General features: G+C 44.7%; 9 non-coding genes and 2 pseudogenes across 9 annotated transcripts; all 11 read right to left on the reverse strand.

The window, feature by feature from the left end:
- Positions 1-3,491: 3,491 nt before the first annotated feature.
- Positions 3,492-3,682, reverse strand: LOC141240114 (U2 spliceosomal RNA). Its single transcript, XR_012305416.1, has one exon. It is a non-coding gene; the product is annotated as a U2 spliceosomal RNA (small nuclear RNA).
- A 1,115-nt stretch (positions 3,683-4,797) lies between these two features.
- Positions 4,798-5,015, reverse strand: LOC141240059 (U2 spliceosomal RNA; annotated as a pseudogene).
- A 6,070-nt stretch (positions 5,016-11,085) lies between these two features.
- Positions 11,086-11,270, reverse strand: LOC141240057 (U2 spliceosomal RNA). Its single transcript, XR_012305374.1, has one exon. It is a non-coding gene; the product is annotated as a U2 spliceosomal RNA (small nuclear RNA).
- Positions 11,271-12,059: 789 nt separating this feature from the next.
- Positions 12,060-12,151, reverse strand: LOC141240074 (U2 spliceosomal RNA; annotated as a pseudogene).
- Positions 12,152-13,266: 1,115 nt separating this feature from the next.
- On the reverse strand, positions 13,267-13,457 carry LOC141240115 (U2 spliceosomal RNA). The gene has a single exon (XR_012305417.1). It is a non-coding gene; the product is annotated as a U2 spliceosomal RNA (small nuclear RNA).
- Positions 13,458-14,573: 1,116 nt separating this feature from the next.
- On the reverse strand, positions 14,574-14,764 carry LOC141240004 (U2 spliceosomal RNA). Its single transcript, XR_012305325.1, has one exon. It is a non-coding gene; the product is annotated as a U2 spliceosomal RNA (small nuclear RNA).
- A 1,115-nt stretch (positions 14,765-15,879) lies between these two features.
- LOC141240116 (U2 spliceosomal RNA) lies at positions 15,880-16,070 on the reverse strand. Its single transcript, XR_012305418.1, has one exon. It is a non-coding gene; the product is annotated as a U2 spliceosomal RNA (small nuclear RNA).
- A 1,115-nt stretch (positions 16,071-17,185) lies between these two features.
- On the reverse strand, positions 17,186-17,376 carry LOC141240117 (U2 spliceosomal RNA). Its single transcript, XR_012305419.1, has one exon. It is a non-coding gene; the product is annotated as a U2 spliceosomal RNA (small nuclear RNA).
- Positions 17,377-18,491: 1,115 nt separating this feature from the next.
- LOC141239981 (U2 spliceosomal RNA) lies at positions 18,492-18,682 on the reverse strand. The gene has a single exon (XR_012305303.1). It is a non-coding gene; the product is annotated as a U2 spliceosomal RNA (small nuclear RNA).
- A 1,115-nt stretch (positions 18,683-19,797) lies between these two features.
- On the reverse strand, positions 19,798-19,988 carry LOC141239982 (U2 spliceosomal RNA). The gene has a single exon (XR_012305304.1). It is a non-coding gene; the product is annotated as a U2 spliceosomal RNA (small nuclear RNA).
- A 1,115-nt stretch (positions 19,989-21,103) lies between these two features.
- LOC141240033 (U2 spliceosomal RNA) lies at positions 21,104-21,294 on the reverse strand. Its single transcript, XR_012305353.1, has one exon. It is a non-coding gene; the product is annotated as a U2 spliceosomal RNA (small nuclear RNA).
- Positions 21,295-21,954: the final 660 nt, after the last annotated feature.

Consider the following 21,954-nt stretch of genomic DNA (forward strand, 5'->3'; position numbering starts at 1 on the left):
AAGTGAAACCGGCGTCCTCTGGGCTGTCACTATGACACTCTTTATATATGTCTATCAATTTAGCATCTTTGACTATATCATGTAGCATACCTGAGGTTTTATCGTAGTTCCTGCTTACAGAGCTGGAGCGCCGGTGTTCACCTTTTAAAACACAATTAAAATCCCCTGCTAAGATAAAAGGTTCAGAGTTATTAATAAATAATGGTAAAAGATCAAGCATTTCGGCTCTTTCATTTTTCTCTGGGGATCCATAAAAATTTAAAAACTGCCATCTAATACCATCAATAAAAGCTTTCACTAATAAAATACGACCTGGTAAAATTTCCTGAATAAAATCAATTAAAACGTTCCCTTTAAAAAGTATGGCTACACCCGCTGATCCTGCAGCATTTGATCCGGACCAGACAGATGGCCCACACTTCCACTCATCTTTATATTTTTGATATGACATTTCATGTGGGATATTACATTCTTGCAGAAAAAATACAGATGCAGTAAAACACGTAAAAAAATTAAAAAGAGCAGTTCTTCTCATGTTAGATTTTATGCCTCTCACGTTGAGGGAAATACCTTTGAGTTCAGCCATCATTAGAAAATGTAAAAATTTTACTTAGGTAACTAAGAGCAACGGATTTACCTGTCCGATGAACCTGATCAGACCACTGGGCTTGCGCCTCCCTCCTCATCTGATAGTATCGTCACGAGAGTCTCCGTGGAGGAGGAAAGATTACCACATTTATATAAACCCGATGCTACACTGGCATAGCTCGGAGGGCTGGCTGGCAGAACCCGCTGGGTCTCCATTGGCTGGCCATGCAGTTCCTCATCAGGTGGGTCCCCGAGGGGTTCCGCCGCCCCTGTTTGACCTGTAGAAGGTCGTCCTATAGGAGGAGGTTGCGCACAAGGCAGAGCCTCTGACTCTTCAGAGGCAGCAAGATCCCGTTCCCCACCTGTAGCAGTGGAGACCGAAACCTCTGAGGGTCCAGCGTCCACGTCCCCTTCTGGAGAAGTGTCCATCTGTTCACCTCCTGCTGCCTCCTCCGAACCACCCTTTTTCTTTTTCTTAGGACCCACCTTTATCCACTCAGCGCCCTCAGCCCTAGGAGACCCAGACTGGGCATGGGCTTCTGTGTCGGCCTTTTGCCGGTCCCTTTTGACCTTACCAGTAGTGCCCTTCTGCTCCTTCTCAGCCCTCCTTTTGGACTCCCGCAGGTCCTGCAGCCAGGTTTTGGGATTTGGTATTTTACCTGTCATAGACTCTGGAGACACTTCACTATTTGGTACGCCCTTATTGTCTCCAGAGGCTCCAGGTTGTTGTTCCTCCTCCTGAGGGGTGGTCTGATCTTTTGGTCCTTGGTCGGACGTCTTGGACTTCCCCTTTTGCTCATCTTCCCGAAATCTGTGAGGGCAAGAAAAATAAAAGTGACCTGGAGTCTGGCAAAAACTGCATTTCTTTTCCTTAGGGCATTCTTTTGTCTCATGTTCTTCACTAGCACAATTTCTACATGATACATGACAGTTTTCTTTTGAATGACCATAGCGCCCACAATTTCTGCAATATACTGGCATCCCAGAAAAGAAGAAATCCCCATTTGTTTGCCCAATTTTGAAACGGGCAGGGGGGAGACGTATACCACCTGGTGTATTTGGATCTCTTGTACACTTCACAAGGAATTTCCACTTAGATGTCCATATGTTATATTCGTTTAATATCTTCCCAATACATTTAACACTTTTAAAATAAATTGCTAGAAATGACATTACTTCTGGAGCAGAAACAAAGGGCGAAAATACTTTTACAATAACCAGTCTTACCTCATCCAGGACGTGCTCAACAATTTGTATCCCTTTCAAAACAGGACTATTTTCAACTTTTTTTAACTTTTCTAGTACATCTCTAAAAATACCTTCTCCGGTGAATGTGATGTCATAGTCACCTCTTCTGGGATAATCCTGGATGGAGAGAATTTCATTCCTTTGTACGCCAAGAAGGTTCCTGAGCACGTCCTGGACTACATACCCTAATTTCCTCATATCCGAGCCACCCGCCGTGAAGTGAACTCGGATAGAGTTTTTTAGCCTCGCATAAAGAGGCACGAGGTTAGGGTCAACCTCCATGGAAAAACGCAACAAGGTTGCAAATTGCAGCCGCTTGCAATCTGCGCTCCCAGTGTTCTTGCAGCGAAAAACACCTGGAAGCTGGGGGATCGCAACTCGTTACCCTGGGACTAAGCCCTCTCCCTAATAGCAGCAAGCAGGTTAAGTCCACCAAAGTGGACGATCCTGCCAGGCCAAGGAGAGGGGTACCCGAGTGCCCTTCAACCACAATCTCCTGCAATAAAGCACTTGATCGTAGCCAAAAGGCCGAGAAGCGATAACCAGAATTGGTTTCAAACTACGGAGCCACCCAAGGATCCTGAAAAGTCCATTTGTGGAGATGAGCTCCTGGACTCCCGTTAAGAAGACATGTTGTCAACCTCTAGATCCCTTACATGCCTGCACTTTTCGGCTTGCTGCTGCTGCAATCCACGCGTTTTAGATCTGCATAACTCCACCTCTTTAAACACAGCACCTTCACCCCCTGCTGTTCCCACCCGCCTCAACACCGTTGGAAGGGAGGAGAACCAATTAAGGCGGGGGATGGGGTGGAACGAGCAGCTGTCTACCCTTAGCAGGAGGGCTCCTGATTACATACCTCTCCTGCTGCTGCTGCTGCTGGCTGTCCAGCAGCAGACTGAAGGTGGCTGCTGCTGTGCACAGGTATATAAAGGCTCAGAGCCTATTATGACACGCGCAGCCAGCGTTCCATTGCCACATTCCATCTACTGCAGGCAGGGTACCTGGCTGGCTGAATGTCGCTGAGAAGCTCACAGAGACCGCCATAAGCAACAGTTTAACAGAATGCCACAGACTAATCAACAAAACTTTTTGGGTTGGGTTCTCTTTTATAGTCTGCAGGCATTAAATGAAAGAAGTCAGTGTTCCAGCAGAAGGAGACAACGTTTCAGAAAAGGCATTGTAGCAAACCAAAAAAGAAATTTTAAGCGCAGCAGAGTAACCAGCGCACATACCTGTTAGCTCAGGTGAGTTTAAAAGGCTGCTGTTGATAACAAGGGCATTTGCTAAATAGATGGTGTGTGTGCAACAATATACTGAAAGGTCAATTATATTGTGCAGCTTATCTCACCACCTGTAGTTATTTAGGGGAAAGCTCCAAAATGCTTGCCTAATATGTCTGTTTATCCAAAAGGAAGTAAAAAGGGAGAGCTAGAAAGATAGCATTGCATCACATTACATGGCAATGCAATGCACAGTTGCTGAAGTTGAACCAAAATGAGCTTGTAATCTGGCTTCTGCAACTTTGAACATGAAAAATCCAATGAGGAGAAGAAAAGCAAAGCCAAAGAGTCCATCCCCAAATCCGACAAACAAGCAAAATGAACAAAAAACATTGAATTCAATTCTTTCTGATTTTAGAAACTGCATTAAAGAAGGGGTGCACCGGTCCTGGAGATACTGCAATACCAGGTCAATGCGTGGAGTGGACAGAGCAAGCTCTTTTTCCATCTCCCTGTTCTAAAAATCCATTTAATATATGGTCCCCAGATAGGGGACGTATCAGATATTAAACTGATAAGAACAGATACTACACTTGATCTTAGCCAAAAGGCCGAGAAGCGATAACCAGAATTGGTTTCAAACTACGGAGCCACCCAAGGATCCTGAAAAGTCCATTTGTGGAGATGAGCTCCTGGACTCCCGTTAAGAAGACATGTTGTCAACCTCTAGATCCCTTACATGCCTGCACTTTTCGGCTTGCTGCTGCTGCAATCCACGCGTTTTAGATCTGCATAACTCCACCTCTTTAAACACAGCACCTTCACCCCCTGCTGTTCCCACCCGCCTCAACACCGTTGGAAGGGAGGAGAACCAATTAAGGCGGGGGGTGGGGTGGAACGAGCAGCTGTCTACCCTTAGCAGGAGGGCTCCTGATTACATACCTCTCCTGCTGCTGCTGCTGCTGGCTGTCCAGCAGCAGACTGAAGGTGGCTGCTGCTGTGCACAGGTATATAAAGGCTCAGAGCCTATTATGACACGCGCAGCCAGCGTTCCATTGCCACATTCCATCTACTGCAGGCAGGATACCTGGCTGGCTGAATGTCGCTGAGAAGCTCACAGAGACCGCCATAAGCAACAGTTTAACAGAATGCCACAGACTAATCAACCAAACTTTTTGGGTTGGGTTCTCTTTTATAGTCTGCAGGCATTAAATGAAAGAAGTCAGTGTTCCAGCAGAAGGAGACAACGTTTCAGAAAAGGCATTGTAGCAAACCAAAAAAGAAATTTTAAGCGCAGCAGAGTAACCAGCGCACATACCTGTTAGCTCAGGTGAGTTTAAAAGGCTGCTGTTGATAACAAGGGCATTTGCTAAATAAATGGTGTGTGTGCAACAATATACTGAAAGGTCAATTATATTGTGCAGCTTATCTCACCACCTGTAGTTATTTAGGTGAAAGCTCCAAAATGCTTGCCTAATATGTCTGTTTATCCAAAAGGAAGTAAAAAGGGAGAGCTAGAAAGATAGCATTGCATCACATTACATGGCAATGCAATGCACAGTTGCTGAAGTTGAACCAAAATGAGCTTGTAATCTGGCTTCTGCAACTTTGAACATGAAAAATCCAATGAGGAGAAGAAAAGCAAAGCCAAAGAGTCCATCCCCAAATCCGACAAACAAGCAAAATGAACAAAAAACATTGAATTCAATTCTTTCTGATTTTAGAAACTGCATTAAAGAAGGGGTGCACCGGTCCTGGAGATACTGCAATACCAGGTCAATGCGTGGAGTGGACAGAGCAAGCTCTTTTTCCATCTCCCTGTTCTAAAAATCCATTTAATATATGGTCCCCAGATAGGGGACGTATCAGATATTAAACTGATAAGAACAGATTTTTCCTTTTTTTTATTTCTTCTTTTTTTTTTTTTTCCTCAGATTAAGACCCACATTAATTTATGCATCATAGCGCATATTCACATAACGGGTTCTCAAATCATCATTCGGAAAAACAAAAACAAAATCCCAAAAAACACAACCCTGCAATTAACTGTTACTTACTGTAAGAAGTCCAATGTGAAAAGTTCCAGAGTGCCTCTGCTGCTGTCTCACCATACTTCTTTTTATCCAATAAATAGGCATAAAACAGTCTAGCAAGAAAAATCTTTCTGCATTCCATGGGGGAAAAAACAATCTTTTTAAAAATCACCAAATTCCGAACGTCCCATAAAACCTCTTTATATATGACAAAAATAATCCAGCTTGCCCGCTTCCTTTGCGAGTACTTAAAATCTTGACCTATTAAAATCCTTTCAAAATCGAAACAATGAAAACCAACTAAAGCAACAAACATACGTGACAACAAGGTAAAAACTTTTTTAGCAAAAAAACAGTCCCAAAAAATATGCTGTATTGTTTCCACCTTATTGCAACCTTCCCTAGGACATAGTTCTTGAACCTTTATCCCCCGGTCATTCAAAAAAGCTCTTGTTGGCAAGCATCCATGCAACGCCATCCAGGTTACATCCTTCTGTCTGTTGCTGATTCCACGCATGAAAAAAAGCTTCCACACCTGTCCAGACTGTGCATTATTACAAAACGGCACATCACATAACATCTCCTTCTTCTTAATACCTGAGACAATCAGTTTTTTGTCCGGTCTAACCATGGAGCTTATCCCATTTTGATCATAGAAGGACCTAAGCACCACATAAAAAAACGGTATCACAAACGAAACTGGTTTTCTTAAATCCTTCTCACACCAGCTCCATTTCTGGAAAAGCCGTCCTGCTAAATATTTGCACATGTCCGCAGTCCTGTTATTGCACTGGGATAATTTATAAATGTTCAAAAAATAATGCATTCTTAAAAATAAGTCAATGTTAGGAAAATCACAACCCCCATTTTCCACAGAACACATAACCATTCCTCTTCTTAGTTTCTCCATTTTGGATCCCCAAAAAAACACAAACAGTTTCCTTGTCACTCTCTTTGTCCAAAGCACAGCAGGTGGGAAAATCAAAGCAGTGTACAGCAGAAGCGGGAGAATCACAGACTTGATTACCAGCACTTTCCCTCTCAGCGACAGGTTCCTTAGTTTCCAAAAGTTCAACTTCTGATCCATTTTGTCTTCTAGAATCTTCAGGCTGCTTTTCCCTTTCAGTTCCTTCTCAAAGATGACACCAAGAACCTCAATTTCCTCCCTACTCTCCACTCCTGCCACGTTAACCTCAACCTGCCTCCCAAAGTTACAAAGCTGGCACTTTCCCCAATTCACCGCCATACCAGCCACACAACAAAAAATCCTTACGTGCAAATTCACTCTATTGAGATCCGCCTGTGAACCACAAGTAAAAACAATATCATCCATATAACTTAAAGACTTGACTGGACCCCCGGATCCCCCAGGAATAAAAACACCAGCCACACACTTGTCAACTTGCACACTTTTTAAAAGGGCCTCCACCACACAGATAAAAAGAATTGGTGACAGGGGACAACCCTGCCTAACTCCCGATAAAATATTAAAACTGGAACTCACATGCCCATTAACTAAAATCTGGCTACTGACCCCACAATAAAAACTCTTAATGACCATCAATAATTTATCCGGAACACCAAGGTGACTTAAAGCAGAGAACAAAAATCTATGTGATATTTTATCAAAGGCTTTCTCCAGGTCCACCGACTGTAACAAAAGAGCATTCTTATTCAAATTAGCCTGATAAATTAAGTCTCTTAGAAGCAGCAAATTATCTGAAATTTTCCTACCAGGCACTGCACATGCCTGATACTCCCCCACCATATCACCTATCACATCTGCCAGTCTACCAGCCACAATTTTAGAAATAATTTTGTAATCACTGTTTAACAATGTTATGGGCCTCCAATTTTTAATATCCCTCATGTCCCCTTTCTTATGAATCAGCGTAACAATCCCCCTACGCATAGAAACCGATAAAATCCCATGAGTAAAACCATATTGCACCACCCGGGAAAACTCCACACCTATAATATCCCAAAATCTAACATAAAATTCAGCAGGAAGACCATCACAGCCTGGCGTCTTGCCTTTCGCCAAGCCATCCACTGCCCGTCTAATTTCATCTTTCCCAACCTCCTCACTTAAAAACCCAATTTTCTCCTCAGGAATATTATTAGTTAATACTTTGCAATAATCATTAATTTCCGCATCACTGGCTCTACTATCGTTAGAGAAGAGTGTTTCATAAAAGGAAAGAATACTGCCAATCATCTCATCCCCAGATACCTCCCCTGCAGGAGAAAAAACAGACTTAAAAACCCCTTTAGGTTTAAAACATTTTTTAAAAAAGTATCTCGAACATTGCTCATTTTCCTCCATGTGCTTTATTTTTGCCTTAAACATAATAGTCTTCCCTTTTTCAATAAGTATCTTCTTCAGTTCGTCCTTCAAATCTGCAATCTCTTTATCCACCTCCATCCCCGCTCTCTTAAACTTATGGAGTACTTCCAATTTTGAAATAACAGCAGCATCATGATCCCTTTTGGCTTTCGCTCTCCTAAAACACACCCCTTTAAAATAACATGCAAATTTCTCCTTAGCCCAGTCCCACCACTCTAGCAAATCTTTAAAAAGGTGCTGTTCAGACACACAAGACAAAAACACTTTATTAAAACCAACCTTAACACTCTCCTCTTCCAGCAGGCTTACGTTCAGCTTCCAGAGTCCCTTTCCAAAAGCCAGGGACTCAGCTATACACAGATCTACCACTATCATCTTGTGGTCAGAAAAAGTCGTCATCACGTGGTTGCACTTGGCCACCTTAATCCCTTCAGACATAAAAACATAGTCAATTCGGGAAACACTACGTCCACTGTCTGATATGTATGTGAACTTATCACTTGGCCCAACCATCAGACCAGCATCCGTGTAGCGTAAATCCTGCACAATCTGATTTAAAATATTAGACGTAACATCAGTCCTACCTTCCGTAGAGCTCTTACGATCTTTTGCGGATCTGACACAATTAAAATCTCCAGCCACTATAGTGAAGTCTCTGCCTGGTAAAAACAACTTTAGAGACTCGAAAAACCCAACTCTTGCTTGTTTATCAGCAGGGGCATAAACATTAAAAACCCGTACCCGCTGACCTAAAAAATCCACTAATAAAAACAAACATCTCCCAGGTATGATTACTTTAAACTCTAAAACCTTTAGACTGGAATTACACAGTAAAATGCCCACCCCTTCATTCCTGTTTTCTGAGCATGGGGACCAAAAAGATTGCCCCTTATTCCACTCACTCTCATGCGGGGCAGATTTAATTACACATTCCTGCAGACAAACAATATCTGCATTCACACTCTCAATGTACTCCAGTATCCCTGCTCTCCTACAAGCAGAACCAATCCCTCGTACATTCAGAGAAGCAACACACAACGCCATCATAACAACAGGAAAAAATCTCCACCATACCCGATCCATCATGAACCAGGAGAAAACCCACTCCTGCCACCCACTTTTCTACGTATATCAGGCGACTCAGAACTCGAGTCCCTGTTAGAATAACCTGGTCTTAGGGAGACTGGATCTTCCTGCCCCCCAGACCAACACCCCTCCACCTTACTTCTTTTAATCACGGAGGCATAACTCTCCTCCTTGCCATCATCTTCCTCCTCATTTTCACTCCAATCACTGTTAACCCTATCACGCTGCTGAGGGGTTATAGTTCCATCCGAATCAGAATCCTCCTCCTCCAAAACCTCCATTTCCTCACCCCCATCTCTTCCCAAAACAGGATTCACTGACTCCGCCATATTAGACAAATCCATCCCATCACCCGGGCCATGCACATCAGCTACTTTGTTTATTACTTCCAGCCCCTCCCTCAAACCAACTTTCTTCTGGCTCCGCCCCTTTTCCTCCATCTTGGGCACCGCATGGTCTCTTCCCCTACCACCATCTTGTTTTTGGCTTTCCCCCTCTGAGTCTGAGCCTTCGCCCTCCTCCCCACTTTCCTGCCGAGTCTTCTTCTGCCTCTCTTCAGCGTCCACCTGTGACCTAGGAATCTGAGCCCACAATCTACATTTCCTTGCAAGGTGATCTGCATGTCCACACAAATCACACACCTTATTCATTGGGCAACCACTTGCAACATGCCCAGATTTCCCACAACCTCTACAAACATCACCTTGCACTGGACAATCTTTCTGAACATGTCCAAACTCATGACACTTCCTACAATATTCCATCTGTCCATTATAAAAACAAAATCCCCTTTCTCCTCCGATAGAAAACTGTGCAGGAATGCTCTTGGCACCCCCAATAGCTCTATCATCCGGTCTCAGTTTTACAACATATCTCCTCTTGCCATTTAGATAATTGTATTTGTTCTTCATTCTTCCCAAAAATTTAACCTCACTACAATACCGAGCTAAAAAATTGGAAACAGTCTCATCCGGAACTTTAGGGTTATACATGTGCACAACCACATACTTATATGTCTGCTGGAACAGAGGTTCCAGTGCAATAAACTCTAGGCATTTCAATTCCTTTTCTTCCTTCATTCGTACCAACTCCATGTAGACTCTCTGGCAAATACTCAAAGAAACAAAAGTGATATCATAAATTCCTTGTTTCTGAAAATCCTGCAGTGCCAATACATCCGTTACCTTCAAGCCATTAATGTTCTTCAAGACATCAACGCAAACTTGGTCCAAACCGATTTCTCCTTCATGACCTGCAGCCACCTTCAGACGGACCGAGTCCTCTAATCCACGTGTTTTCTCCACCATTTTTACAGCAGATAAACACAATCGCCGCTCAATCGCACACTAGGGCCCCACAAGGGGGAACCCCAGTCACAACTGCCCTCCAAACAACACCAGCAGCAGAAAACCACCACTGATCTTGCCAAAAGGCCGAGAAGCGATAACCAGAATTGGTTTCAAACTACGGAGCCACCCAAGGATCCTGAAAAGTCCATTTGTGGAGATGAGCTCCTGGACTCCCGTTAAGAAGACATGTTGTCAACCTCTAGATCCCTTACATGCCTGCACTTTTCGGCTTGCTGCTGCTGCAATCCACGCGTTTTAGATCTGCATAACTCCACCTCTTTAAACACAGCACCTTCACCCCCTGCTGTTCCCACCCGCCTCAACACCGTTGGAAGGGAGGAGAACCAATTAAGGCGGGGGGTGGGGTGGAACGAGCAGCTGTCTACCCTTAGCAGGAGGGCTCCTGATTACATACCTCTCCTGCTGCTGCTGCTGCTGGCTGTCCAGCAGCAGACTGAAGGTGGCTGCTGCTGTGCACAGGTATATAAAGGCTCAGAGCCTATTATGACACGTGCAGCCAGCGTTCCATTGCCACATTCCATCTACTGCAGGCAGGATACCTGGCTGGCTGAATGTCGCTGAGAAGCTCACAGAGACCGCCATAAGCAACAGTTTAACAGAATGCCACAGACTAATCAACCAAACTTTTTGGGTTGGGTTCTCTTTTATAGTCTGCAGGCATTAAATGAAAGAAGTCAGTGTTCCAGCAGAAGGAGACAACGTTTCAGAAAAGGCATTGTAGCAAACCAAAAAAGAAATTTTAAGCGCAGCAGAGTAACCAGCGCACATACCTGTTAGCTCAGGTGAGTTTAAAAGGCTGCTGTTGATAACAAGGGCATTTGCTAAATAGATGGTGTGTGTGCAACAATATACTGAAAGGTCAATTATATTGTGCAGCTTATCTCACCACCTGTAGTTATTTAGGTGAAAGCTCCAAAATGCTTGCCTAATATGTCTGTTTATCCAAAAGGAAGTAAAAAGGGAGAGCTAGAAAGATAGCATTGCATCACATTACATGGCAATGCAATGCACAGTTGCTGAAGTTGAACCAAAATGAGCTTGTAATCTGGCTTCTGCAACTTTGAACATGAAAAATCCAATGAGGAGAAGAAAAGCAAAGCCAAAGAGTCCATCCCCAAATCCGACAAACAAGCAAAATGAACAAAAAACATTGAATTCAATTCTTTCTGATTTTAGAAACTGCATTAAAGAAGGGGTGCACCGGTCCTGGAGATACTGCAATACCAGGTCAATGCGTGGAGTGGACAGAGCAAGCTCTTTTTCCATCTCCCTGTTCTAAAAATCCATTTAATGTATGGTCCCCAGATAGGGGACGTATCAGATATTAAACTGATAAGAACAGATTTTTTTTTTGTTATCGAAAGCCCGAATTCGTGTACAAAACCCGAGTGCGCTTAAAAAAGTGACAAGTGCCACAAAAAAAGTGCACTAGGATGCTGGTCTTCTTGAAACCCTCTCCAAAAGGAGAAGGGTCCCCCAAACCATTCCCCGTCCCTCCGAGCCAAAAGGCCACAGCGAGGAACAGGGACAAAAAGCCACCTCCAGCCGAAGCCAGAGGCGACCCAATCTTACCCCCAGCACCTGCCCGAGTTCTCACCCGAGCAAGGCACTGGGAGCCAAAGACTGTGCTCCCCTCCCGGAAGAGGGGAGCCAACAACGCTCTCCTCCCGAAAGAGGAGAGCCAGGGGGGTTCAGGGGGGAGCGGAACCTGATGGCCACACACTCCCCCCCTAGACCTGCCAAGAGAGGAACCCGTAAGGGAACCGCATCCCGACAAAATCCTAGTAGGACGTGACACACGTGAATAAGTGGACACACAGTGACAAAGAAATTAAATAAATAGTGAAGGTTTCACAGTATAATACTGCCCGGACCTTCGACCGGGAATTGAAAAATTCCCCATCCTAAGGCCAGAAGGCCCGGAATAAGGGTGTGTGCGAAGAAAGAATATTTGAAGTGCTTGTGCAAATGCGCCATAAACTCAAGTGGGGTTCCCAATCCCAGTGAGTTAAGGCACCCCAGGGTCACCACTCCTGGGGCACTTCACACTTCGGGCTTTCGATCTTCCCCGGCCCAATGGCGTCGATCCTGGGGGGCCATGCTTTCCACCAGATGACTATATTAGCCACCTGGCGTACTAACAAGCGCCTAAACCCCAGTGTGCATAATGTATCAATCTACTAGGGCGGCCAACATCCAAAACCGCCTTTTCGAAAGATACTACACTTGATCTTAGCCAAAAGGCCGAGAAGCGATAACCAGAATTGGTTTCAAACTACGGAGCCACCCAAGGATCCTGAAAAGTCCATTTGTGGAGATGAGCTCCTGGACTCCCGTTAAGAAGACATGTTGTCAACCTCTAGATCCCTTACATGCCTGCACTTTTCGGCTTGCTGCTGCTGCAATCCATGCGTTTTAGATCTGCATAACTCCACCTCTTTAAACACAGCACCTTCACCCCCTGCTGTTCCCACCCGCCTCAACACCATTGGAAGGGAGGAGAACCAATTAAGGCGGGGGGTGGGGTGGAACGAGCAGCTGTCTACCCTTAGCAGGAGGGCTCCTGATTACATACCTCTCCTGCTGCTGCTGCTGCTGGCTGTCCAGCAGCAGACTGAAGGTGGCTGCTGCTGTGCACAGGTATATAAAGGCTCAGAGCCTATTATGACACGCGCAGCCAGCGTTCCATTGCCACATTCCATCTACTGCAGGCAGGATACCTGGCTGGCTGAATGTCGCTGAGAAGCTCACAGAGACCGCCATAAGCAACAGTTTAACAGAATGCCACAGACTAATCAACCAAACTTTTTGGGTTGGGTTCTCTTTTATAGTCTGCAGGCATTAAATGAAAGAAGTCAGTGTTCCAGCAGAAGGAGACAACGTTTCAGAAAAGGCATTGTAGCAAACCAAAAAAGAAATTTTAAGCGCAGCAGAGTAACCAGCGCACATACCTGTTAGCTCAGGTGAGTTTAAAAGGCTGCTGTTGATAACAAGGGCATTTGCTAAATAGATGGTGTGTGTGCAACAATATACTGAAAGGTCAATTATATTGTGCAGCTTATCTCACCACCTGTAGTTATTTAGGTGAAAGCTCCAAAATGCTTGCCTAATATGTCTGTTTATCCAAAAGGAAGTAAAAAGGGAGAGCTAGAAAGATAGCATTGCATCACATTACATGGCAATGCAATGCACAGTTGCTGAAGTTGAACCAAAATGAGCTTGTAATCTGGCTTCTGCAACTTTGAACATGAAAAATCCAACGAGGAGAAGAAAAGCAAAGCCAAAGAGTCCATCCCCAAATCCGACAAACAAGCAAAATGAACAAAAAACATTGAATTCAATTCTTTCTGATTTTAGAAACTGCATTAAAGAAGGGGTGCACCGGTCCTGGAGATACTGCAATACCAGGTCAATGCGTGGAGTGGACAGAGCAAGCTCTTTTTCCATCTCCCTGTTCTAAAAATCCATTTAATATATGGTCCCCAGATAGGGGACGTATCAGATATTAAACTGATAAGAACAGATACTACACTTGATCTTAGCCAAAAGGCCGAGAAGCGATAGCCAGAATTGGTTTCAAACTACGGAGCCACCCAAGGATCCTGAAAAGTCCATTTGTGGAGATGAGCTCCTGGACTCCCGTTAAGAAGACATGTTGTCAACCTCTAGATCCCTTACATGCCTGCACTTTTCGGCTTGCTGCTGCTGCAATCCACGCGTTTTAGATCTGCATAACTCCACCTCTTTAAACACAGCACCTTCACCCCCTGCTGTTCCCACCCGCCTCAACACCGTTGGAAGGGAAGAGAACCAATTAAGGCGGGGGGTGGGGTGGAACGAGCAGCTGTCTACCCTTAGCAGGAGGGCTCCTGATTACATACCTCTCCTGCTGCTGCTGCTGCTGGCTGTCCAGCAGCAGACTGAAGGTGGCTGCTGCTGTGCACAGGTATATAAAGGCTCAGAGCCTATTATGACACGCGCAGCCAGCGTTCCATTGCCACATTCCATCTACTCGCAGGCAGGATACCTGGCTGGCTGAATGTCGCTGAGAAGCTCACAGAGACCGCCATAAGCAACAGTTTAACAGAATGCCACAGACTAATCAACCAAACTTTTTGGGTTGGGTTCTCTTTTATAGTCTGCAGGCATTAAATGAAAGAAGTCAGTGTTCCAGCAGAAGGAGACAACGTTTCAGAAAAGGCATTGTAGCAAACCAAAAAAGAAATTTTAAGCGCAGCAGAGTAACCAGCGCACATACCTATTAGCTCAGGTGAGTTTAAAAGGCTGCTGTTGATAACAAGGGCATTTGCTAAATAGATGGTGTGTGTGCAACAATATACTGAAAGGTCAATTATATTGTGCAGCTTATCTCACCACCTGTAGTTATTTAGGTGAAAGCTCCAAAATGCTTGCCTAATATGTCTGTTTATCCAAAAGGAAGTAAAAAGGGAGAGCTAGAAAGATAGCATTGCATCACATTACATGGCAATGCAATGCACAGTTGCTGAAGTTGAACCAAAATGAGCTTGTAATCTGGCTTCTGCAACTTTGAACATGAAAAATCCAATGAGGAGAAGAAAAGCAAAGCCAAAGAGTCCATCCCAAAATCCGACAAACAAGCAAAATGAACAAAAAACATTGAATTCAATTCTTTCTGATTTTAGAAACTGCATTAAAGAAGGGGTGCACCGGTCCTGGAGATACTGCAATACCAGGTCAATGCGTGGAGTTAACAGAGCAAGCTCTTTTTCCATCTCCCTGTTCTAAAAATCCATTTAATATATGGTCCCCAGATAGGGGACGTATCAGATATTAAACTGATAAGAACAGATACTACACTTGATCTTAGCCAAAAGGCCGAGAAGCGATAACCAGAATTGGTTTCAAACTACGGAGCCACCCAAGGATCCTGAAAAGTCCATTTGTGGAGATGAGCTCCTGGACTCCCGTTAAGAAGACATGTTGTCAACCTCTAGATCCCTTACATGCCTGCACTTTTCGGCTTGCTGCTGCTGCAATCCACGCGTTTTAGATCTGCATAACTCCACCTCTTTAAACACAGCACCTTCACCCCCTGCTGTTCCCACCCGCCTCAACACCGTTGGAAGGGAGGAGAACCAATTAAGGCGGGGGGTGGGGTGGAACGAGCAGCTGTCTACCCTTAGCAGGAGGGCTCCTGATTACATACCTCTCCTGCTGCTGCTGCTGCTGGCTGTCCAGCAGCAGACTGAAGGTGGCTGCTGCTGTGCACAGGTATATAAAGGCTCAGAGCCTATTATGACACGCGCAGCCAGCGTTCCATTGCCACATTCCATCTACTGCAGGCAGGATACCTGGCTGGCTGAATGTCGCTGAGAAGCTCACAGAGACCGCCATAAGCAACAGTTTAACAGAATGCCACAGACTAATCAACCAAACTTTTTGGGTTGGGTTCTCTTTTATAGTCTGCAGGCATTAAATGAAAGAAGTCAGTGTTCCAGCAGAAGGAGACAACGTTTCAGAAAAGGCATTGTAGCAAACCAAAAAAGAAATTTTAAGCGCAGCAGAGTAACCAGCGCACATACCTGTTAGCTCAGGTGAGTTTAAAAGGCTGCTGTTGATAACAAGGTCATTTGCTAAATAGATGGTGTGTGTGCAACAATATACTGAAAGGTCAATTATATTGTGCAGCTTATCTCACCACCTGTAGTTATTTAGGTGAAAGCTCCAAAATGCTTGCCTAATATGTCTGTTTATCCAAAAGGAAGTAAAAAGGGAGAGCTAGAAAGATAGCATTGCATCACATTACATGGCAATGCAATGCACAGTTGCTGAAGTTGAACCAAAATGAGCTTGTAATCTGGCTTCTGCAACTTTGAACATGAAAAATCCAATGAGGAGAAGAAAAGCAAAGCCAAAGAGTCCATCCCCAAATCCGACAAACAAGCAAAATGAACAAAAAACATTGAATTCAATTCTTTCTGATTTTAGAAACTGCATTAAAGAAGGGGTGCACCGGTCCTGGAGATACTGCAATACCAGGTCAATGCGTGGAGTGGACAGAGCAAGCTCTTTTTCCATCTCCCTGTTCTAAAAATCCATTTAATATATGGTCCCCAGATAGGGGACGTATCAGATATTAAACTGATAAGAACAGATACTACACTTGATCTTAGCCAAAAGGCCGAGAAGCGATAACCAGAATTGGTTTCAAACTACGGAGCCACCCAAGGATCCTGAAAAGTCCATTTGTGGAGATGAGCTCCTGGACTCCCGTTAAGAAGACATGTTGTCAACCTCTAGATCCCTTACATGCCTGCACTTTTCGGCTTGCTGCTGCTGCAATCCACGCGTTTTAGATCTGCATAACTCCACCTCTTTAAACACAGCACCTTCACCCCCTGCTGTTCCCACCCGCCTCAACACCGTTGGAAGGGAGGAGAACCAATTAAGGCGGGGGGTGGGGTGGAACGAGCAGCTGTCTACCCTTAGCAGGAGGGCTCCTGATTACATACCTCTCCTGCTGCTGCTGCTGCTGGCTGTCCAGCAGCAGACTGAAGGTGGCTGCTGCTGTGCACAGATATATAAAGGCTCAGAGCCTATTATGACACGCGCAGCCAGCGTTCCATTGCCACATTCCATCTACTGCAGGCAGGATACCTGGCTGGCTGAATGTCGCTGAGAAGCTCACAGAGACCGCCATAAGCAACAGTTTAACAGAATGCCACAGACTAATCAACCAAACTTTTTGGGTTGGGTTCTCTTTTATAGTCTGCAGGCATTAAATGAAAGAAGTCAGTGTTCCAGCAGAAGGAGACAACGTTTCAGAAAAGGCATTGTAGCAAACCAAAAAAGAAATTTTAAGCGCAGCAGAGTAACCAGCGCACATACCTGTTAGCTCAGGTGAGTTTAAAAGGCTGCTGTTGATAACAAGGGCATTTGCTAAATAGATGGTGTGTGTGCAACAATATACTGAAAGGTCAATTATATTGTGCAGCTTATCTCACCACCTGTAGGTATTTAGGTGAAAGCTCCAAAATGCTTGCCTAATATGTCTGTTTATCCAAAAGGAAGTAAAAAGGGAGAGCTAGAAAGATAGCATTGCATCACATTACATGGCAATGCAATGCACAGTTGCTGAAGTTGAACCAAAATGAGCTTGTAATCTGGCTTGTGCAACTTTGAACATGAAAAATCCAACGAGGAGAAGAAAAGCAAAGCCAAAGAGTCCATCCCCAAATCCGACAAACAAGCAAAATGAACAAAAAACATTGAATTCAATTCTTTCTGATTTTAGAAACTGCATTAAAGAAGGGGTGCACCGGTCCTGGAGATACTGCAATACCAGGTCAATGCGTGGAGTGGACAGAGCAAGCTCTTTTTCCATCTCCCTGTTCTAAAAATCCATTTAATATATGGTCCCCAGATAGGGGACGTATCAGATATTAAACTGATAAGAACAGATACTACACTTGATCTTAGCCAAAAGGCCGAGAAGCGATAACCAGAATTGGTTTCAAACTACGGAGCCACCCAAGGATCCTGAAAAGTCCATTTGTGGAGATGAGCTCCTGGACTCCCGTTAAGAAGACATGTTGTCAACCTCTAGATCCCTTACATGCCTGCACTTTTCGGCTTGCTGCTGCTGCAATCCACGCGTTTTAGATCTGCATAACTCCACCTCTTTAAACACAGCACCTTCACCCCCTGCTGTTCCCACCCGCCTCAACACCGTTGGAAGGGAGGAGAACCAATTAAGGCGGGGGGTGGGGTGGAACGAGCAGCTGTCTACCCTTAGCAGGAGGGCTCCTGATTACATACCTCTCCTGCTGCTGCTGCTGCTGGCTGTCCAGCAGCAGACTGAAGGTGGCTGCTGCTGTGCACAGGTATATAAAGGCTCAGAGCCTATTATGACACGCGCAGCCAGCGTTCCATTGCCACATTCCATCTACTGCAGGCAGGATACCTGGCTGGCTGAATGTCGCTGAGAAGCTCACAGAGACCGCCATAAGCAACAGTTTAACAGAATGCCACAGACTAATCAACCAAACTTTTTGGGTTGGGTTCTCTTTTATAGTCTGCAGGCATTAAATGAAAGAAGTCAGTGTTCCAGCAGAAGGAGACAACGTTTCAGAAAAGGCATTGTAGCAAACCAAAAAAGAAATTTTAAGCGCAGCAGAGTAACCAGCGCACATACCTGTTAGCTCAGGTGAGTTTAAAAGGCTGCTGTTGATAACAAGGGCATTTGCTAAATAGATGGTGTGTGTGCAACAATATACTGAAAGGTCAATTATATTGTGCAGCTTATCTCACCACCTGTAGTTATTTAGGTGAAAGCTCCAAAATGCTTGCCTAATATGTCTGTTTATCCAAAAGGAAGTAAAAAGGGAGAGCTAGAAAGATAGCATTGCATCACATTACATGGCAATGCAATGCACAGTTGCTGAAGTTGAACCAAAATGAGCTTGTAATCTGGCTTCTGCAACTTTGAACATGAAAAATCCAATGAGGAGAAGAAAAGCAAAGCCAAAGAGTCCATCCCCAAATCCGACAAACAAGCAAAATGAACAAAAAACATTGAATTCAATTCTTTCTGATTTTAGAAACTGCATTAAAGAAGGGGTGCACCGGTCCTGGAGATACTGCAATACCAGGTCAATGCGTGGAGTGGACAGAGCAAGCTCTTTTTCCATCTCCCTGTTCTAAAAATCCATTTAATATATGGTCCCCAGATAGGGGACGTATCAGATATTAAACTGATAAGAACAGATACTACACTTGATCTTAGCCAAAAGGCCGAGAAGCGATAACCAGAATTGGTTTCAAACTACGGAGCCACCCAAGGATCCTGAAAAGTCCATTTGTGGAGATGAGCTCCTGGACTCCCGTTAAGAAGACATGTTGTCAACCTCTAGATCCCTTACATGCCTGCACTTTTCGGCTTGCTGCTGCTGCAATCCACGCGTTTTAGATCTGCATAACTCCACCTCTTTAAACACAGCACCTTCACCCCCTGCTGTTCCCACCCGCCTCAACACCGTTGGAAGGGAGGAGAACCAATTAAGGCGGGGGGTGGGGTGGAACGAGCAGCTGTCTACCCTTAGCAGGAGGGCTCCTGATTACATACCTCTCCTGCTGCTGCTGCTGCTGGCTGTCCAGCAGCAGACTGAAGGTGGCTGCTGCTGTGCACAGGTATATAAAGGCTCAGAGCCTATTATGACACGCGCAGCCAGCGTTCCATTGCCACATTCCATCTACTGCAGGCAGGATACCTGGCTGGCTGAATGTCGCTGAGAAGCTCACAGAGACCGCCATAAGCAACAGTTTAACAGAATGCCACAGACTAATCAACCAAACTTTTTGGGTTGGGTTCTCTTTTATAGTCTGCAGGCATTAAATGAAAGAAGTCAGTGTTCCAGCAGAAGGAGACAACGTTTCAGAAAAGGCATTGTAGCAAACCAAAAAAGAAATTTTAAGCGCAGCAGAGTAACCAGCGCACATACCTGTTAGCTCAGGTGAGTTTAAAAGGCTGCTGTTGATAACAAGGGCATTTGCTAAATAGATGGTGTGTGTGCAACAATATACTGAAAGGTCAATTATATTGTGCAGCTTATCTCACCACCTGTAGTTATTTAGGTGAAAGCTCCAAAATGCTTGCCTAATATGTCTGTTTATCCAAAAGGAAGTAAAAAGGGAGAGCTAGAAAGATAGCATTGCATCACATTACATGGCAATGCAATGCACAGTTGCTGAAGTTGAACCAAAATGAGCTTGTAATCTGGCTTCTGCAACTTTGAACATGAAAAATCCAATGAGGAGAAGAAAAGCAAAGCCAAAGAGTCCATCCCCAAATCCGACAAACAAGCAAAATGAACAAAAAACATTGAATTCAATTCTTTCTGATTTTAGAAACTGCATTAAAGAAGGGGTGCACCGGTCCTGGAGATACTGCAATACCAGGTCAATGCGTGGAGTGGACAGAGCAAGCTCTTTTTCCATCTCCCTGTTCTAAAAATCCATTTAATATATGGTCCCCAGATAGGGGACGTATCAGATATTAAACTGATAAGAACAGATACTACACTTGATCTTAGCCAAAAGGCCGAGAAGCGATAACCAGAATTGGTTTCAAACTACGGAGCCACCCAAGGATCCTGAAAAGTCCATTTGTGGAGATGAGCTCCTGGACTCCCGTTAAGAAGACATGTTGTCAACCTCTAGATCCCTTACATGCCTGCACTTTTCGGCTTGCTGCTGCTGCAATCCACGCGTTTTAGATCTGCATAACTCCACCTCTTTAAACACAGCACCTTCACCCCCTGCTGTTCCCACCCGCCTCAACACCGTTGGAAGGGAGGAGAACCAATTAAGGCGGGGGGTGGGGTGGAACGAGCAGCTGTCTACCCTTAGCAGGAGGGCTCCTGATTACATACCTCTCCTGCTGCTGCTGCTGCTGGCTGTCCAGCAGCAGACTGAAGGTGGCTGCTGCTGTGCACAGGTATATAAAGGCTCAGAGCCTATTATGACACGCGCAGCCAGCGTTCCATTGCCACATTCCATCTACTGCAGGCAGGATACCTGGCTGGCTGAATGTCGCTGAGAAGCTCACAGAGACCGCCATAAGCAACAGTTTAACAGAATGCCACAGACTAATCAACCAAACTTTTTGGGTTGGGTTCTCTTTTATAGTCTGCAGGCATTAAATGAAAGAAGTCAGTGTTCCAGCAGAAGGAGACAACGTTTCAGAAAAGGCATTGTAGCAAACCAAAAAAGAAATTTTAAGCGCAGCAGAGTAACCAGCGCACATACCTGTTAGCTCAGGTGAGTTTAAAAGGCTGCTGTTGATAACAAGGGCATTTGCTAAATAGATGGTGTGTGTGCAACAATATACTGAAAGGTCAATTATATTGTGCAGCTTATCTCACCACCTGTAGTTATTTAGGTGAAAGCTCCAAAATGCTTGCCTAATATGTCTGTTTATCCAAAAGGAAGTAAAAAGGGAGAGCTAGAAAGATAGCATTGCATCACATTACATGGCAATGCAATGCACAGTTGCTGAAGTTGAACCAAAATGAGCTTGTAATCTGGCTTCTGCAACTTTGAACATGAAAAATCCAATGAGGAGAAGAAAAGCAAAGCCAAAGAGTCCATCCCCAAATCCGACAAACAAGCAAAATGAACAAAAAACATTGAATTCAATTCTTTCTGATTTTAGAAACTGCATTAAAGAAGGGGTGCACCGGTCCTGGAGATACTGCAATACCAGGTCAATGCGTGGAGTGGACAGAGCAAGCTCTTTTTCCATCTCCCTGTTCTAAAAATCTATTTAATATATGGTCACCAGATAGGGGACGTATCAGATATTAAACTGATAAGAACAGATACTACACTTGATCTTAGCCAAAAGGCCGAGAAGCGATAACCAGAATTGGTTTCAAACTACGGAGCCACCCAAGGATCCTGAAAAGTCCATTTGTGGAGATGAGCTCCTGGACTCCCGTTAAGAAGACATGTTGTCAACCTCTAGATCCCTTACATGCCTGCACTTTTCGGCTTGCTGCTGCTGCAATCCACGCGTTTTAGATCTGCATAACTCCACCTCTTTAAACACAGCACCTTCACCCCCTGCTGTACCCACCCGCCTCAACACCGTTGGAAGGGAGGAGAACCAATTAAGGCGGGGGGTGGGGTGGAACGAGCAGCTGTCTACCCTTAGCAGGAGGGCTCCTGATTACATACCTCTCCTGCTGCTGCTGCTGCTGGCTGTCCAGCAGCAGACTGAAGGTGGCTGCTGCTGTGCACAGGTATATAAAGGCTCAGAGCCTATTATGACACGCGCAGCCAGCGTTCCATTGCCACATTCCATCTACTGCAGGCAGGATACCTGGCTGGCTGAATGTCGCTGAGAAGCTCACAGAGACCGCCATAAGCAACAGTTTAACAGAATGCCACAGACTAATCAACCAAACTTTTTGGGTTGGGTTCTCTTTTATAGTCTGCAGGCATTAAATGAAAGAAGTCAGTGTTCCAGCAGAAGGAGACAACGTTTCAGAAAAGGCATTGTAGCAAACCAAAAAAGA

This window comes from Phyllobates terribilis, unplaced genomic scaffold (assembly GCF_046119375.1).
Source record: "Phyllobates terribilis strain yellow unplaced genomic scaffold, ASM4611937v1 Scaffold_782__1_contigs__length_678473, whole genome shotgun sequence".
NCBI classification, from domain to species: domain Eukaryota; kingdom Metazoa; phylum Chordata; class Amphibia; order Anura; family Dendrobatidae; genus Phyllobates; species Phyllobates terribilis.